Source organism: Bombyx mori, chromosome 9 (genome assembly GCF_030269925.1).
Source record: "Bombyx mori chromosome 9, ASM3026992v2".
Classification (NCBI taxonomy): Eukaryota; Metazoa; Arthropoda; class Insecta; order Lepidoptera; family Bombycidae; genus Bombyx; species Bombyx mori.
This window is the reverse complement of record NC_085115.1, coordinates 12,399,570-12,420,823: the sequence shown is the minus strand read 5'-3', so window position 1 is coordinate 12,420,823 and position 21,254 is coordinate 12,399,570. Positions and strand designations below refer to the sequence as shown.

The window sequence follows — 21,254 nt, the reverse complement described above, 5'->3', positions numbered from 1 at the left end:
AGAACTTATATCTCAAGGTGGGTGACGCATTTACGTTGTAGATGTCTATGGGCTCCAGTAACCACTTAACACCAGGTGGGCTGTGAGCTCGTTCGCCCATCTAAGCAATAAATAAAAAAAAAGTTTCATATTGACAGAAGCGCTTATATAATAACATAGTACACATGGAGATATCGTGTTGTTAGGTGCAACTGGAATCGTTCGGTGGTCGCAATGGAGACCACAATAGTTTGTCATCGCAGTGAATGTAAACCGCACGTGACGGCGACGAGGACCCTCATGGGTGCACTTCAGTTCCGTTCGTCCATTTAATGCCGCACTCGCATAGGACACACACGGCATAATAAATCAAGAGCTCAGTTCGGAGTGTTTTTGTCTGCGAGTGCCATATTTGCGTGAAGTTTTTTCATTCGATATAGTATCGACTTTAATAAAAGAAGTACAGTGAAAGAGAGGGAGAGAGAAAGAAAGAGAGCGAGAGGGAGTGAGAGTATGCTTTATTGTAATAAATAAATAAAAGTACAATTGGCGGTCTTATCGTTAAGAGCGCGATCTCTTTCAGTCGACCATCAGGTGGACAAGAATAACTAGGAAACAAATTACACGCGGTGTACCTATCAATTGAAATATATATATATACACACACACACATACATATTATAGTATAATAATAGAAGTATTAACTTAAAAAACTCAAATAGCGATCGAAAAGGAGCCCTTCAAGTTTTTCAAACATAATACACTCGTAATAACATTAATGTACATATTCTAAAAATATACTTCTATAATCAACCTTACACGGTCATAGAAAAAGAATCGAATACCACTTTGTCTTTCATACAACTAACTTTTCTCCAAAGTATTTCAGTCAGGAATTTCACAAAGCAGTCCAAGTCGTGGGCCACTTCACTAACTTCATTTCATCTCTACGTTTACATTCAAAATAGCACCGAAAGCGTTCAATGTCATTATTTTAAACAGTCTCCAGCTCTCTGCTGTCATTTCTCGTCTTTCGGGATATACACGTTTTTATTGCCCTACTACTGTATGCAAATATATTAGTCTCTTGCTCCATTTTACGTATTCACTGCGACATTCATGTAGAAGGAATAGCATCGTGAAATAAAATCAAATACGCAAGTTTTTTAAATTTAGACCACGTGCAATAACCGGTGATAGGACCTCTTGTGAGTCCGCACGGGTAGGTACCACGGCCTGCTTATTTCTGCCGTGAAGCAGTAATGCGTTTCGGTTTGAAGAGTAGAGCAGTAGTTGTACTGTTAAAACTGAGACTTAGAACTTATGTTTCGTGGTACGTTTTTTTTATTTTTTATTGCATAGATAGGTGGACGAGCTTACAGCCCACCTGGTGTTAAGTGGTTACTGGAGCCCATAGACATCTTCAACTTAAATGCGCCACCCAACTTGAGATATAAGTTCTAAAGTCTCAAATATAGGTATGCATGTATGTGGCGGCATTTACGTCGTAGTTATCTATGGGCTCTGTTAATCACTTAAAACCAGATGGGCTGTGAGCTCGTCCGCATATCTAAGCAATAAAAAAGGAACGTTTTATTATTAGTGACTAGCTCCTGTGGCAACCAATATTAAATAGTTACCTGAGTCCATAGACATCAAATCGTGAATGTCAATACCATGAGATTTTAAGTCGAAGTCTCAATTGGAACAGTAATAGTTTGGCCGGTAATTAAAACAGAAAAAAAACAATTACGTGACCTCGACTTCCCGCAGTCACTTCAACTATTTTCCCATTACACTTAGCTTCAATCCATGCGAATACGATGTATGCCTTTCGATTGGCGTACAGTCACTATAATATCCATTGGTACAATGAGTTTTTTTTAATTATTAAAAGTAAATCACACGTACAACACGTGAACTCGTTTTAAATCAATGCTTAAAATTGTTAACATTGTTCTTGAATAGTAATGTTCAGAACGCAATACAAAGTATTTTAGAGCAAACTTCTAACTTAATAGTAATTATTGCAATATGTCGCTACAGTTGCAAACATTTTAGACAGGGTTTTATATATGACTTCTTACTGTAGGTGAATAGTTGAAATAGAACGAATAGTTAGTCGGAATGTTTGCGCTTCGAAATTCGCAAGCGTTTTATATTATAAATCGAGTGGATTTTTTGTAGTTAATGGCAAGCAGTTCTCGACGAGATTTTTATTATGATTGAATAATATTCGTAAAAATCTCGCAAGTCGTCATAAGTCCGTACCTTAGCGTTTCGATTGTAGAGCTGGGAAAAGTTAAAAAAACTCAAAAGAGTAAAATATTAAATACCTCACTGCATTTGATCTCGCATATACATACATGACTAGTGTTTTTTAGTGTTGTTTAGTGTAGTGTTTTTTGTATGGAACTTTCCTCAAAACTCTCGTCTGGAGACGGCCACGACGGTAAGGAAAAACGAAACGCATTTCGTCCCTGAGATGTAGAATACAAGGAAGAAATGAGTTCGACCGTACTGTTCGTATTGTGAGTTTTCAGGTATTAGACAACGACGCGTGGTGCAAAGATATGTAGTACTATGGCGAACAGTTTCTCAAAGCACTCACCATTGAACTACAACTCGATATATACTATAATCTATATTTTATAGAATACTAGCCAACCCGGCAGACTTCGTAGTGCCTCAATAGATAAATAAAAGACCTAAACTTATGTATAAAATAAACTTAAAACAAACAAAAGGAATCCGTCCGACGGGGGACACATCAAAGGAAAAACAAAATTGTTATTTTTATTTAATTCCGAGCTTTTTGATATTTATCTACATTTTAAACCTTCTCTGGACTTCCACAAATAATTCAAGACCAAAATTAGCCAAATCGGTCCAGCCGTTCTCGAGTTTTAGCGAGACTAACGAACAGCAATTCATTTTTATATATGTATATAGAAGAGGAAAAAGATAGAAGGTATAAGAAGAAGATTTAACAAAACAACCGCTTGCACCATCGGTTACTCGACGAGATTTTATTGAATATGTTTACCAACAAAGAGATAGAAGCCTTAGATTTAATGCTGCGGAGCGTGCCGCACGCCGTCGACGAGAAATTGTTTGTTAAGCCTTATAAACGCGGACCGTTCGGCACAAAGAAAACACGAATAGTGCAAACTGCCAGCCCACTCAAAGTGAAATATTTCGTTTGGTCTCGCGCGAATTCTTTAAACAAAAGCATACTCAAATAACAGTTCATTTCCAGACGTTCTATTGAAGAAACAAACAATACGGAAGTTAGTAACTGTTAAATGTTTTATTTATGGATTGAAAATAAGCTGATGATTGAATGAAATGTTCGGAAGTGAATTGGTAATCTGGAATACGTATTTTACTGGTGGTAGGACCTCTTGTGAGTCCGCGCGGGTAGGTACTACCACCCTGCCTATTTCTGTCGTGAAGCAGTAATGCCTTTCGGTTTGAAGGGCGGTGCAGCCGTTGTAACTATACTGAGACCATAGAACTTATATCTCAAGGTGGGTGGCGCATTTGCGTTGTAGATGTCTATGAGTTCCAGTAACCACTTAACACCAGGTGGGCTGTGAGCTCGTCCACCCATTTAAGCTTTTAAAAAAAAAGTAGCTGGCGCTAGCGTACCTATTTCAGGCGTGAAGCAGTCATGCATTCTTGCTTGTATAGTAAGTGGAGTGTTATGATAATTCAATTCTTTTTTTAAATCTGATCTTTGAAGGTGGGAGGCAGTATTTTTGTGGTATTGTAACTACTAAACAGCATAGGGGTCGTGAACTCGCGAGCCTCCGCTTACGCTAATAAAATATAAGAAGTGTATTTATTCATAGGAACTCGAAGGCTTATTTATCAGCAATGATACTTATAAAAAAATAGTAGTGTGTCGCTTACGTTCGTTCCTAAGGACTTGCTCGTCGGCCATAGTATCGGAACGTTCAAGTGCCTCCCAACCTTATTTCCTTATGAAACAAAGAATTTTTGAGAAAATGTTCTCAAAAGGTCAGATTTAAATATAGGAAAATATTCGACGAACCACTTAAACTTAGGGTATTCCCAAAAGTTCGGATTAAGGTCTCGGTAAAAAAGTTGCTCTCGAATATTTTGATATAGCACAACTTTGACAGCTTATTACTGAAGTGTGTTTTAACAAGTAATACGCCGTCACATAGTAGGAAAAATCTATTTATTAATATAGGTAAAGGCAAAATGGGGTGGGTACCATTTTCTCTTTTGCTTGTCACCGATTTTTGTTTGTTTACTATTTATTGATGAGCTTCAACGTATCATTTCTTTTTTATAGACGAAAACTTTTGACAAAACAGTCGTAGTAGTATGATTTTCCAAGTCATCTAGAAAAAGCAAAGGTAAATCATGAATAAATTAATTGACATTGTAACGTGCGGAACCGAAGTATAATAAAAAATCCTCGCACGCTAAGCGGAACTCTAAAGTGTTGACCAACGCCGTGCGACCGACGCCTGCGCAGGATCCGTAAAAATACAGTCAGTGACATATAGTCGGATTTTTAATTAGACGAAGCCAGCTGACAGTAGCTAATGTCACTTTGTGAAATAATGTTGCTATATTTAAAGTAATAGTGATGCGTTCAGTTCTCGTTCAATCACATAAATGAACAATGAGTGTGAAGAGTTAATCATTAATTTCAAACTATAAAAGAATATTATTTATATTTTACAATAACATTGTATTAAAGTGATCCAATATAATAATATGTTACTAGTAGTATGTAACTACAATCCGTTTTTTTTATTTTCATTACCTATGTACCTATAATTGTTATATTTTATACATCTATAGTTTCAACTATATGTTGCATTGGAAATAGGACAGTCTTACAAGCTTCCTCGCAATGTTTTTCTTAATGTTTAAAACACTCGGTATTCAGTACAGGTAGATACCATAGGAACATAATGTTTCGTCGAAAACTCGTTGGTATGTACAAAGCACGGCTAAAATTCGAACCCCGTGCCCGATATCGACAGTTCGGCACACTAACTATTCACTAGACAATCGAGGCAATTTCATTAATTCAGGAGTTTTTCAATCGTTCACTTTGTCACAACACTATTTTTATTTCATCAAAAACTGACAACACAGTAAACGTCAGTTTACTTCGTCTAATAAAAAATCCGACTATAGATTATACACTTAATATATTGAGGTTCGGAAAATGGAATAACGCGCACGCGCCGGTCGCTGCACAAAATTATTAATTTAAAAACCATCTTACCTTGTTGTACCTTGAGTTGTAACGATAAAATAAATGATTAACATTAAAACATCAGTTATTTTTCTATTTTTTAATTTGGCTAAAGGCTTCCGCTTCATTTTTTATATCAACGCATCCGATTAACTTGAAAGTTTGCAGACGCATTAAAGATCAGTGACGATGCAATAATTTTATAGCTTCGCTTTAATATCCGGTCTAGTATAAACAGGCTAAAAATATTTTAATTTTAAGTTCAGTTTGGTTTTTTTTTTTATTGCTTATATGGGTGGACGAGCTCACAGCCCACCTGGTGTTAAGTGGTTACTGGAGCCCATAGACATCTACAACGCAAATGCGCCACCCACCCTGAGATATAAGTTGTAAGGTCTCAGTATAGTTACAACGGCTGTCCCACCCTTCAAACCGAAACGCATTACTGCTTCACGGCAGAAATAGGCAGGGCGGTGGTACCTACCCGCGCGGACTCACAACAGGTCCTACCACCAGTAATTACGCAAATTATAATTTTGCGGGTTTCACTTTTATTACACGATGTTATTCCTTCACCGTGGAAGTCAATCTTGAACATTTGTTGAGTAAGTATTTCATTAGAAAAATTGGTACCCGCCTGCGGGATTCGAACACCGGTGCATCGCTTCAACACGAATGCACCGGACGTCTTATCTTTTAGGCCACGACGACTTTGGTATTTAAGTGTTTTTGTTTTCGTCATTAAACTACAAATATATTATTTATTTGTTAATAGACAAGCAATGTAGATACTTTCTATCTATGATATGTGTATAGTCTATGGGCAGCATCGTGACTGTCTTTTGTTCTCTCTTCGCATTGCTTCGTCTTTGTGTGTGGTAATGATTGTACCAAGTACTGTTCAATAAAACATTTCCATATTATAAAATACAGTTTCATTTACTCAAAGAACAATATTATTACAAAACGAATTAATGTACAAACTCTTTCGACACCAATTAATCGATTTTAATTTCAGTTCTCTCTATGTCAAATTTGCTCTACCCTATTAAATATCCTTTAACATTCAATACTGCATTATACTCAAAACGTTTTGTATGACTGACTATCAATTTTCAAGTCCTGGCATTGTAGAATAATTTAAAGAACTTCAAGCACGAGTCTTATTTAAATATTAAACTTCAATTATCATACTTTGGGCGACTAATTTAAATATTACATAATGTTAGTGGGTGTACTTACTTGTTGAACGCTGGCTTGGCGAACGATGATGAATTGCTAAAACGTGTTGTATACAACATGTTTAACATGTTGTGTTCATTAATTCATTCATGTCCACAATCGCTCAATGCGATACCAAAAACTTATTTTCAAGGACGCCACTAAAATACTACGTTACTGAATTAAATTATTATAGTTGTGCATTATCGATAGGTTTAGTATACGCGTGTGACATTAGGCGCGACAAGAGATTTGCCCAAAGCACGTCATTACGGATCCTCCCGATCCATTAACGGTGCTTTTAGGCACCACAAGCACCGGTCACCGTCCTCGTCGAACCCGTCGCTTGCGACGAAGGGGTCGGCGAGCGAATTAATCCATAGACACAGCCCACTGAGTTTCTCGCCAGATCTTCTCAGTGGGTCGCGTTTCCGATCCGGTGGTAGATTCTGCGAAGCACTGCTCTTGCTAGGGTCAGTGTTAGCAACACTCCGGTTTGAGCCCCGTGAGCTCACCTACACACGTTAGGGTGAAGCTGAAGAGGCTATCCTCTCACGGCTATCAGCATAGGTAGGAACAAAAAAAAACAAGAGGTTGTTCGCTATTGTATAATACGAGACTAATCTACAGTTTTCTTCAGTTTTCCCAAGTCGTAGACATAATTAAAACTAATATTACAGTTTTATCACACCCTTTTTAGTGTCATTATTATATGTCCAACATTGCGAATACTTCACAACGTGTGGTCATGGGCGACTAAAATGCCATTCGTGAGCACAACAATCAAATGTCGACCTAAAAGTTGTCTTACTTAAAGACTAACATACTATTTACCCTTAAACCTGGAGTCTATCAAAGCGAATCGACAACATGACCTGTCACTCGTAATCGTGGAGGTTTATGATGGGTTTGATCTTCCTACTCGATTTCCTTTGCCGTCAAAATCACAATCCAATCAGTTGCTATTTCAGTAATGCTGATAATAAAACGTCACGCTATGCAAAATTTATAAGTAGATAGTGCTAAATTTTACTGGTGGTAGGACCTCTTGTGAGTCCGGACGGGTAGGTACCACCGCCTCGCCTATTTCTGCCGTGAAGCAATGATGCGTTTCGGTTTGAAGGGTGGGGCAGCCGTTGTAACTATACTGAGACCTTAGAACTTATATCTCAAAGTGGGTGGCGCGTTTACGTTGTAGATGTCTATGGGCTCCAGTAGCCACTTAACATCAGGTGGGCTGTGAGCTAGTCCACCCATATAAGCAATAAAAAAAAAAACTATCAAGAATTTTCTCCTGTTGGTACCGGGCTGAAATGCGAGACAAGAACAAACATTTCCAGACCCCGCATACAAAATTTCTTTAGCAAAACACCATCTCCGACCATGCGTAGCGCCAGAAACTACACCACCACTAGTCAAATATTACAACCACTAGAGCATCGAGGCGATCAAATATAACTCAGCATAATAATATACGAAATTACAAGTAACAATTGAGGGCGACCTTACCTCAAGAACGTTGCGAACGTACGACATTTCACCCTTAAATTATATTACCATAATCCTGTCTGCGTTTGCGCTAAAATTAGGAATACAATATTTCAGCTTAGCTCCGTAATATTACTAACGCTCAAACAATGAACTTCAATGACGCTCACGTTCGTACAAATCTCAAATTATACAGAGTTCGCTTTAACATTAAAAAACACCCGAAAACAGACTGTGGTTGCAGGTGAATTATAAAAAATATATTTTTATACAAAATAATATTCTTTATGTAAATAGACAAGAGGTTTCTTTTTATTGTAATTATGTATTATAGTCGTCTAGATTATCGTCGCCGATCTTTATAAACGTTTTTATCTTTTTTATAACTTAGATGGGTGGACGAGACGAACGTAACGTAACTCATCTACAACGTAAAATGCTGCCACTTACCTTGACGTATGCGTTCTAAGGTCTCAGTTTTTACAGTAACACGGCTGCCCCACCCTTCAAACCAAAACGCATTACTGCTTCACGGCAGAAATAGGCAGGGTTGTGTTACCTACCCGTGCGGACTCACAAGACGTCTTACCACCAGTAAAAAAATCGAATTGAGAACCTCCTTTTTTGAAGTCGGTTAAAAATTAGGGCATTTCACCGAAAAATTGTCTAAGAACTAAACTTTTGTTTCGACGTAAATAGATGCATATCGCAAGGCTAAAAGAACTCCATTCATTATAACTAGCAGTGAACCGAGTCAATCCATTAGTCAGTGTTTTTTACGCTGAAACTACAGTACGTTCTTTGTATACCAGTAAAAGGGCAGTAAAAGAAAAAGTAACTTCGGACATAAAACTGTCGTATACACGTTAACAGTCGCCGGTATAATGAGATGTTACACTATATAGTAAGTTTCATTAAGTAACTAACATGTTACTCGTGTTTCCAGAATGTTCGAAGCACATGGTGCGGGTTCTCATATATACACTGGCATAGGAAAACTTTACATCATAAATACAAGTTCCAGTCGGGTACTAGTTAAAAACAGATGGGAATATAAAAGCTTTCCAGCAAACTCAATTTCTTAACGATACTTCGGTAAGTTTTAAGTGAAAGATATTGCTTGCGTCGTGGCTCCAATACGTTATTATTAATAATATTTTCACGTTCGAAAGAGTTTAAGCTTTAATATTTGTTTATTACTAAATATAGTTTTGCCAATAGTAATCTTCCACTGAGCAAAGGGCGAAGGAGCAAAAAACGGAGTAAATGACTGGTCATCCTTTTTTTTTATAGATTGATTGTGAACCAAAGAATCCGAATGGAAGCGTATTTCAATATTTAAAAAAATCGCGCATTTCGGTCGTATCTAACCGCGAGATACTTCTGTTTAATTTATAGGCATTAAAACTCAGTAAACATATTTCTAAATTACATCATAAAGAAAAGTTATTTAAAGAAAGATGTGTGGTGTCGTGGGACAGCGGATAGGAACGAAGTTCTATATAAACAAAAAAAAAAAAGAATTACATTATAGAGAAATACGTTATAGAGAAAAAATCGCGCGATGAAATATCGCTGTGCGGAAAACAAGGCCTTATACCACGGACTTTTTCTTACGGTTTTTACTATCACATTTTTTTCAGTTCGGTCGCGCAGCAAAATCCCTATCTCCTCCAAGCCTGCCGTAAGGGACTTCGTTCCAATAATAAAGATTTTAAAAAAACACAACCCAAATTGGAATTATTAATTAATTTAATTAAACAAGATGTTTTATTCGAATGAAGTCGAAGCGACATCAAAACGTTCAAGTTAATTGAAACGAAACTTGGACAGTTTAAGGAGCATCTGCTTCATAATTCTGATCAATATTTGTTCGTATACAAAGTTTTAGAGTAATCACGGAACGTTGAAATATACGAAAGAAAATATATTACTTTATTGAAATAAAGCGGTAGGCAGCGGCTTGGCTCTGCCCCTGGCATTGCTGAAGTCCATGGGCGACGGTAACCACTCACCATCAGGTGGGCCGTATGCTCGTCTGCCTGGCAACGCAATAAAAAAAAATTTTTTTACTATCACTACATAGTATAAAACAAAGTCGCTTTCTCTGTCCCTATATCTGTCTGTCCCTATGTATGCTTAAATCTTTAAAACTACGCAACGGATTTTGATGCGGTTTTTTTTTTGATAGATAAGAGTGACTGAAGAGGAAGGTTAATATGTATAATAACATCCATTAAATAGTGGAGAAATCAATAATAAATTACAGTTTACAGTACACAATGGAACGATTTTGTTTCTTTTTCATAATAGTCGAAACTTCATTTTTCATTGTAATGATTTTTACTACTATAGCTTTTAAAAGCTTTGTTCTCAACAAATAAAGGATTTGGTGTCTTTAATATTTTACATATTTTTATACGCTTTCTTTTTTTTTTTTCATAAGTAAAATTTCTTAGAAAACATATGTATTTTAAAAATAGGTCTAAGAAGGGTTTTAGGTCATATACAAATAACCAGGTACGCTATTAGTTTAATTACCTATTAATTTATTGACTATGGCAAGTGAGTAATAGTAAGCCACATACACGGTCATCCTTAGATAATTACAGTAAGTACACCTTATCTATACATTACTAATAAGCATCAGAGCATGGAAGTAGATTATAGTGGAATTCATTACAATTACAAAAGGTCATTAAAATCGATACCGATCTCTTTACGCCTACTACCCACTCCGACAATATTTTCTGCACATAAATTTCATTAATACCATTCATATTGTATTCATAAACTGAATACGGACTGGACCCTTCACAAACGATAGTTTGACGTCATAAGTGACGTCATAAATATACCTCGACAGTGTGTCCTGATATATGTAGTGCGTGGAAACGTTTACGACATCGTCCAGGGTCCCGCATAATTTTCGCATCTTACCGAAAACCGTCCGCAATGACGTGCCATTACCACTAGTAACTATACGCTAGTGGCGTGTGCCAAGGCGAATTCCAACGTTCAGGATCGGTTTTGGATCTTGCATATTCAATTACTTTAGTACATTTTAAATGTTACGAGAGCTTGCGTTTGTAAAACGGGTCCGGTTTAATTTTAAAAGGATCCGCGCAAGCGTATTTACTTTTGAACAACTAGTAGAATTTTAGTGGACTACTTAGATTAGGATTAGTTAGATAGTTTTTAGACTATTGAATTTTTAGCATTTGAAAAAAAGGCGATTATTGTCTCGGATTCTGTGAAAACAATTATTTCCATCATTATTATTACCAACAGTTATTACTTACAACAGTTATTATTACCAATTATTACCAACAGTTTTCTTACGTCCGAACAATTCCTTACCAATTCATAATACGAAAATAAAGTTTAACTTACAAAAGGTACTAGTGAAATGAAATCTAGATTGCGAGCTGAATTTTGAAACAATTCAGACTGCGTACCCCGAGTGTTATAAAGGGTTAAAGCGTTACAAAACAGCTCAGTAGTAAACCACAAAAGAGGACGGCTAAGAGAACTCATTATGTACTGGAGAAAATAAGCCCTCCGGGAATTTGTGCCAGGTGGCTTAGTAACATGAGCTCTGACGCGACTCATTTGAATAAATTTGTACACTGTACGAAAGCGCATATTGTAGCTTGACGCTTCGAACTATGATATCTATCTATATATATAAAAATTAATTGTTGTTCATTAGTCTCGCTATAACTCGAGAACAACTGGATCGATTTGGCTAATTTTGGTCTTGAATTATTTGTAGAGGTCCAGAGAAGGTTTAAAAGGTAGATAAATATGAAAATGGTCGGAATTAAATAAAAATAACAATTTTGTTTTTCCTTTGATGTATTCCCCGTCGGACGAATTCCTTTTGTATGTTTTAAGTTTATTTTTTTCAAAAGTTAGGTCTTTTATTTATCGATTGAGGCACTACGAAGTCTGCCGGGTCAGCTAGTCTTATAATAAACGCCAAAAATCAAGGTACAATCTAATGGGCACGAAAATTTCATGGACAGTAAAATCGAGCATTAACAAAAACACATGTTCTTAGCTTTAATACAATAAAATAACACTTAAAGATCAAAATGCATTGTATTACATCACTAAGGCCTCGATTAGTGTTAGTTTAGTAGAATAATTGCCAAATTTTTATTTACTACATTCAATTACATATTGTGTTAAAATAAATGGTAGTGATTTAATACATTACATGAATAATCAACATATGATTAAAATATTAGACTAGAGTCATGTATATAATTATGTTAGCGTTTTCTATGCTGAATATTTCAAAATTTAAAACTTTTAAGCGACTTTTTGAACTCAAAGCATGGTTAGGTAGTTACTGGAGCCCATAATCATCTCAATGTGAATGTCGCCACTTTGTGACATAAGGTCAACATTTCAACCGTTCCGCTCTTCAAACTGTTACGGAACTACTTTGTGGCAGAATTATAGGCTGATACAAACCCCTGCGGGCTTACCTAGCATACCAATAGTGAGTTAGTTCAGTTATAGTGTGATGGGGAGTTAGTATTCATTTTTTTATATTCAAACATTATATTTTTTTAGTAAATGTCTACTAAATAACAGCTCCAATCACAGTAGTTTTTTTTTTTTTTAGTTTACCTATATTTTGACTACTATTAACAAAATTAGTACATAATTTTATCATACTTTAAAAGACAGATAATGTAACTGATAAAAAATAAAAAATAAATGTTGCAAAGATGATTAATATTAAAAATATCATTTGTTAAACTTTTAAAACACTCTCCTGTAAAATTAGTAAGTTTTGAGATTATACAGTTTTAATGTGAAAAGACGAAATGTATTTAAAATCGGCCCTCCAGACTACACACCTCTGGCTTGGTAGATCTGCACTGACGATCAGCATTCAGGCTCAGCCTCGATTCACTGCAGAGCATTGGAACTTGTTAGATAATGTCAGAACGGACAAGGCCAACTTACCAGTACGACCTGCGGTCACAGATGGGAGTGGTGTAGGAGGATCACCTGAATAAGACTTACTTACGACTTAGTCACTTATTACACTTAAGGATTTTCAAGATAAATTTACAATTATTCAAATCCCGAACAACCTCGCCGGAAGATTTTGTCTTTCGTAGTTATCACTGTATATTATGAAATATGGATAAAGTCATAATTAAAAAAAAAATAAGGTGAATATCGTTCTCCTTTTTTAATTGAAATGTCTAATTACCCGATGTTCGCTTTAAGCTTGTTAGTGACAACCCACTTCCGCATTACTGATTAATTGAGGCAAGTTTCCAGCTGTCCACGAGGACGTCGACCCTACGCAGATAACTGAGGCACCTTGTTTGGCAACTAGGAGTAAGGGAACGTTCTCCGAGACGCGTGATTGACGCAGGAACCGCGCCCAAATCGCTTTATCGAAATATCTTCGACCCGAATTGATTGCTTCTATCCGAGGTAATCCTTCGGATTAAGTTGCAGGTACATAAAAATGTAACTATACTATACCAGCTTTCTTACGTTCTTCTACATTCGTGTTTCAAGTTTTAATCTTAATTTATCACAGTTTATAAAGCCTTTACATAGTTTTTTTTTTATAGTAAAAAAATAATTGCAAAAAAAGGAAATAACAAAAAATTTAACTTTCAATATACATTAATACTTGGACGTATAAATCAAAAAGTAAGTATTTTAAATTTAAACATGTAATGATTTACAACAACAGTTTACATCCACGTTACCCATAGGACATTGGCAACGCATAAGTTTCAATATAGAAGCTCATTTCGGAGGCAACGAACGATTTTATTATAGCAAACATGACTCATAAAACCAGATCATTGAGCCAATAAAACTCCTACCCTCGGTATCAGTCGACAAAAATACATTCCGTCGAACAAAATAAGATCCCTTGCTCAGTGGCCTTCTCGCTTGTGCACTGAACAACACATCGGGGTAGAGAGGGATGATGATCGCCACAATTTAGAAGCCAACAATAAAATCAGGAACTGAAATAGCGCAGAGCATCTTCAAATTACACGCGGTCCAAAGTCTTTTCGCTGCCTAAGATATACACGCTTTCGTAAATATAATTCAGAAAAGTCAATAAATATTTCTAAATAACTACATTACTGAAGAGCCTGTCACATTTCTGCCTTAAACGCCATGTCTTCACGATTGTATGTACTCAAGGAACTCAATTTATTTAATGGAAAATTCTCGGCATAATCTACCGGCAATCAAAACTTTTCTCAGACTTCAACATTTTTTTACCATGATTTCTCAACGGACTTCTCAGAATGGCAGCAAACTCTTTTGTGCCTTTGTTTTATTTGAAGGACTTAAATCAGTGAAAATATTTTTCTGTTTATGAAGAAGTAACGCTAATAAGGCAAGCTTCTGCTAAATAAAAAAGAACACCTTTATTTGGTGAAAACCCTACCCGCGATTGTTATTGTTAATTCATTTCTTTGTAAAAGTATGAGCTTTCATGGGCATATGATAATTGCTTTGTTTACTATCTTACGTAGTCTATAAACACCTTCCTTTGTAGCTGTCATTATTTACTGATCCCACAACTAAGTAATAAGAATTTGGTTGTGGATTATTCTCCAGCTAGTCTCATGGGTATCGTAAAAACGACTTAGGGATACACCAGAGACTAGGCTGCAGCATTCTCTGATTATTAAACCAGCGTCGAAGTATTCCAACCGCTATTGGTATGACGTATTATAAACAAGTATGGGTAGGTACCGCTATCCCAACTAATACTCCCACAAAGCAGCAATGCTTTTCGATTTGAAGGTTATAATATAGAATTAAGACTTATAATTCATGTCTCAAGGTGGGTAGCATTTACGTTATTAATGTCTTTGAACTACGGTATCCACTCAAGACGCAAATTTAAGCAATAAAAAAATAAATATTAATAAATTTCTTTTCGATCGCGACTTTGATGTTTTATTTTATCATAACAGAGATCAACAACCTACGCTTGTTTTATATGCTCAAAGTGTATCTTTTCTCTCGGGGCACCTGCCTTTAACAATTCGGTAACGTTTTGACCGTAAAGGTCGCGAGGAACGCAGGCTAAATTATCTTTGGGACACCTTGGAAAAGAGGTCACCGGCGTGATGAATAGTTAAGCCCAGGTTAATGGGCAAGGGACCAAAACAAACTTGTTTGTGCGCATTCGCGTCCACAAATGAGAAACTAATGTTCAAAGTGAACCAACCGTTTTTATACTTTAAGCTTTAGATATTTAAATCAAATTACATAACCAAATAAATCAAGAATAAAAGAGACGTTAATAATTGTATGTAGAAAAATTGTTACCCTCTACCCTCTATCGAAATTGTTACTCTAACCGTAAGCCTAGTGGCAAAGGGACTTTTGAGCCTCCGCGTAATTCTGTGCTAATTGCCTGCTAATAACAAAAGAACCAATATCTAATTAAAAGTAAAAACTTTCTTTTAAAAACCGAGATTCAACTATAAAAACAGTTTTAATTATAACATATCTACGACTCGCGAGGACCAAAAAGACCCAATACCTCTCTGCATTATACCATATAGTACACCGATTTTTATTCTACTATTAATAATTTCCATTTTTGCGGTAGATGCATTATACTATTCATTGCAGGTCATTAATATTCCTGCATAAAATATTCTCTCAGAGTACTCCGGCAGTCATCACAGCGGACAGGATAATTTATATCGTGTCACCTCGTCCAGGAGGGTACTGAACTGAGCTGAATGCGGCAACAATTTACACATACAGCCAGCTCGTGCTGGTGTAATTATAAAAACAAATGACCATGTCATTGACTCTGGACACAGCGAGGCAGCTGTTGCGTGAAGAGAGAAAGTCAGTGTTTGTAGTCAGGGTACCGGGAACACACGCGAAATGGATTTCGTTTTCAACGCGCGAATTCGAATGTTATTTTTTTGTTTTCAAAACAATCCTGTATAGTTTACATGTCTTGTTAGTTGTTGAATTACGATCGGTCACGCGAATGTTTTAATCGTTAACATTTTTTTTCTATAATATTTTCTACGCTCACTTCATATTATCTGTCACTGAACATTTCATTTTAAAGATCCAATTATTTTTAATTTACTCCTATTCATTGGATTGACATTTGAATAATGCATGAATTCTACATCGCGTGAATACGCTTCATAAAAAAAGTCATCAAGGAACTAACCTTTAATTAAAAAAAAAAAAAAAAAAAAAACATTTCATTCCAATAATAAAGTTTATTTCGTTCGTCATACTTCAAGACGCGTACAAACATAATACAAGCATTAATTCCTCCATAATAAATGCACATGAGTATCGAAATACAAGACTACGACGTGCACGACACGAGAGAATTTTATAATAACCAAAGCTATAATTCAGAGAGACTCGAAACATTCTACTCCCAACGGTGAACGGTTACAGGGTACGTAATACATAAACAGTTCAATTTAAAGTCCCCAGTAATGCATGAGGGAGCCGAGAACTTCGGCAATGAAAGTAATGAAGTCACTGTTTTAGTTTGGCCTCGCGGGTAGCTGCGGCCGCTGGCTGTCGGTTACGTCGCAACAATTAAACAGAACCACCGAGAATATTACGGTTACGATGAACCGTCAAATTTAGACGGCCTGTTAATGTATAGCAGGTTTCGAGAGAACAACGATTACATTTTGAAAGGATGCGCGCGGTCTTGCTTGGATGTAATTCTCGAGCTTGATGGTTTTTGGAAATTGATTTTGACAATTTTGTATTAGTCTATTGTTTTAAGAGCAAATTATCAGTAAAACAATTAACGATGGCATTCGCTTATATCTTATATAATTGCTGTTCGTTAGTAGCGCTAAAACTCGAGAACGGCTGAACCGATTTGGCTAACTTTGGTCTTGAATTATTTGTAGAAGTCCAGAGAAGGTTTAAAAGGTAGATAAATATGAAAACGCTCGGAATTAAATAAAAATAACAATTTTGTTTTCCCTTTGATGTATCCCCCGTCGGACGGATTCTTTTTGTTTGTTTTAAGTTTATTTTATACAAAAGTTTAAGTCTATTATTTATCGATTGAGGCACTACGAAGTCTGCCGGGTCAGCTAGTTTTTAATAAAATGTGTGATAATATAAGAAATGTGAAAAATATATCAACAAATTTTCATTTTTTTATGAGCACTTCGGTGAATAAATAGCCTTTAGGAATATACAAAATATTCAAAAGCACTTGTAGAATATTTTCGGATAAATATCATTGAAAATTGCGACTAAATAAAATGGAGACAAAAGCCTTATACGTAGGTATATCCAAGGTACTAACTTTTTGGAGCTAGTAAAATAACTCACTTATTGGTACCTCCATTATACATTCTAAATTTAACATCGAACGAATATTTTGTAAATAGAACTGAAACAAAACTCAATAAAACATTTTCTCAGATTAATACGATTTTTAAATTTACTCACATCACATAATACCTACTAGTTTGCCGTATGCGCAAGCAAATTGTTTACACTATATATAGCTTCGAATGAACATAATATGTTCGACCATGCCTATCGAACTAATAATAAACGAAAATATCCAAGGAACTGTTTTAGTAAGTTTTCAACTTTGATAAAAGCACGTTGTCACAGTAAGAGGATGTACAGTCAGTACTGAGACCTTAGAACTCATATCTCAATGTGGGTGGCGGCATTTACGTTGTAGATGTCTATGGTAACCACTTAATGCCAGATGGGCTGTCAGCTCCTCCACCCAACTACGCAATAAAATAAATAATAGTTTAAAAAACAAAAAAACACGCTTTATATAAAATGTAAAAAAAGCGTGGGGTGCACTGTGTTATTAGTAATACATAATTATATATTTTTCCGACAGATATGAGTAGAACAATTATTATTATTTTAATAATATCTTAAAAAGCACCCAACGCTTTTTTTTAAATATTTTACACTATTTTCAATTTAAATTTATTAAAATTTATTTTCTATTTTTAGTTGAATTTTATATAAAGCTTGTTTTTTAAACTATTATTTACTTTTCATTTTTTAGTAAAATTTTCTATAAAAGCGTATTTTTAAAACTATTAAGTACTTTAACATCAATTACTGCCTTGTCGACTATAGATAAAAAAAAAATATATAAATTGGAAAAAATCTTATTTTGCAAATTGAATATTGGAATAATCTTATCAAATTAGTGTATTCTCATCGGTCCTCGATAAATCTACAAAGTTTGAATGAAATCTGGCCGTTTAAAGTGGGTCAAAATCGCGTCTAAAGGAGTCAGTTACAAAAATACATAGAAATGAAGCTAATAATAATAAAGCATGTAAAAAAGGTCGTCTGTAAATAGTTTACAGCTGGAAATATGAAAGAGCGCCCTCAAGAAGGACGAGCAGTGCCTCCTATCGTCTCCTAACCCAATTTGCGACGAGAGGGCTCGTGAATAGTGCTTTGATTTCATTTCACAATCGACGCTCGCAGGTCTAGGGGACCTCTCCCTCTGCTAATGTTAAACAAAAGGGTTATTGCTGAGAGGGTCGCTTCAAAGTCTCGTGGAGCCATTAGCCGAACAACAATCAACAAACGGTTTTTATGCACTCGTTTCATAGGTTTGTTTTGTTGAGATGTTGAGTACATTGTAAATGCCTTACTTAACGGAATTGTTGTCGGTATTTAGCTAGACTTTTGTGTTCGTGGTTTTTTCGAACTTCGAACAACAATAGGTATGGAAACAATTTTTTTTATTGCCCTTGTAGGCCGTGTCGCCCATGGACTTCAACAATACCAGGGGCAGAGCCGAGCCCCTGCCTACCAAAGCTATTACCGAATTTAGATCGTGTCATGAAAGTCGCTTTTGTCACGGAAACGGTTTCACTGATAAATACTTTAACATAATATGTACAATATAAATGATAATTGTACTGTACGTGTGTATGTCACTGAACTTCTAAACGGCTGGACCGATTTGAATGTTTTTTTTTTTTGTATGCGCTTGGGTGGCGCTCTGGATGGTTTAGATTCACAAATCAGCCCGACAGAGGACGCTGCAGTCGGTATCTAGGTTATTTATCTATACTGCAACGAAATGGATGGATCGACATGAATGAACTTTTGTGTATGCATTCACAGGACAACGTCTGTCGGGTCCGCTAGTTAGATATGAATATAACGAATGACATGGAAAACAACGATGTTATAATTATTAGTGGTTGTAGGGCATATTGTAGTAAGTAGTGCCTATATAGATAACATATCTTATGATGGGTAGCAGTAGTTATTATGGCTATGGACTCCGATTATCAATTAACACTAGATAAGCTGTGAGTTCACTCACTCGTCTCTGCAATAAAAGCGAAAAAGATATAATAATAGAATAAAGATAAAATAAAAGACAACAAAAAAGAACAAAACAAAAATAACGATCTTCGCTATCGTTCAAGAAAAAACCAACACAGAGAAACGCGTTCAAAGCAAAATTATTTTAAGTTATAAAGAAAGGAAATTACGGTTTGGGATGGAAAATAATTTTCAAGCACTCAAAATAATTTTGTTGACATTAAAAGAATGACATTCATGAATTCTTCGTGAAAGAATTCGTGTTAATATGACCATCGACATTCCCTATTTTTTAAGCTTAATATGTAAGTAGGTACGCATTTCAAGTTAAAAAAAAAACAATTATGGGTTGAATTAAGAATAGCGCATAATTGGACAGCAAATGTCAACAGGAATTTCTACCGCCACACTGATTACCGACTAATATGCCAATTCCATCCACAAAGCGAATATTAATGAGAAAAATTAATTTTTTTAAAGTTTCATTTTTATAAAATATTAATATTTAATTTAAATATAAAAATAAAACATAAAAATTTAATTTTTATAAAATTAAAATTTTCTCGCAAAATTATAATTTGCGTAATCACTGGTGGTAGGACCTCTTGGGAGTCCGCACGGGTAGGTACCACCACCTGCCTATTTCCGCCGTGAAACAGTAATGCGTTTCGGTTCGAAGGGTGGGGTAGCCGTTGTCACTATACTAAGACCTTAGAACTTATATCTCAAGGTGGGTGGCGCATTTACGTTGTAGATGTCTATGGGCTCCAGAAACCACTTAACACCAGGTGGGCTGTGAGCTCGTCCACCCATCTAAGCAATAAAAAAAAATGTAAAAATATCCCTTCTAATCTATGCTTACAAACATTATTGAACTAGAACTGTTCGAATGTGATACATAGGCGACGCAAGCACTAACTTAAACAATCGTTATTTGTAGCAGTAATTCAATTATTTTAAGTTCTCACTGTGATTTTAAATAATCAGATGTTTGCATTCGTATATCCTCTTTGTAGCGTCAGGAAGGAAAGATAAACATAGTAACTCGTTGTACGCATTTCTAGATGAACACAAACACGTTGAAAGCGGCCAAGTGGAAGCGCCTCGTAATGTGTTTCGAAATGAGATGTCACAAAAAATACACCTTTTATTTATTGTAAATATTGATTGAAAAAACAAACCAAATTCAATTCTTGGGATCTCAACTTGATTTACGTCGGTTGTATATGCATGTTTTGCAATTAGTTACATATTTAATCTATAAGAATCAATTATTATAATGTAGGATAAACTATCTGCTAGGTATATAATAATTTTAAGAAAGCAACTTCATAATTATGTGTAGTTTAAAAACAAAAAATTTAATACCAAATCGAACTAAAAAATTAATGTAACCAAACTAAATTAACTTGGAAATTTTCAAGTTAATTAAGTTATGTCGAAAGATTTCCGTATATAGATAGAAAGGCGGGCAGCGGTAGGCAGGGGCTTGGCTGTATACCTGGCATTGCTGATGACCATGACCGACGGTAGCCGTGGGCCGTATATTCGTCTGCCCGCAAGGGGAATCATCATCATCATCAGCCTATAGCAGTCAATTGCTGGACATAGGCCTTTCAAATTGCACACCACTGAGCACGACTCTCGGCTTCTCTCATCCAGCTCTTACCAGTCACCCTGCATAGATCGTCATTCCACGGAGTCTGAGGGCGTCCTGCACTACGCTTCCCAATTCGCGGTCTACTAAAGAAGAAGGACAATAAAAAACCAAAAACAAAATTTCAGGTCCAGTTAAAAATACATTACTGAGATAAGTGCATACACACACACAATATATGTATATGCATACTACATTGTGATTGTTACTTGCCTTGGCTTTTAACACGCATTGTGAGTCCGCGGAAGACCTTTCTGATACATCCGATATTTTTAGATTTAAGCTCAAGACAAAAACAATATT

The 21,254-nt window shown here is 35.8% G+C and overlaps 1 protein-coding gene across 1 annotated transcript in view; it reads right to left on the bottom strand.

Annotated features, from left to right (window-relative positions):
• The window catches only part of LOC101747087 (uncharacterized), a 172,835-nt gene that overhangs the window by 119,155 nt on the left and 32,426 nt on the right, over window positions 1–21,254 (bottom strand). The window lies entirely within an intron of this gene.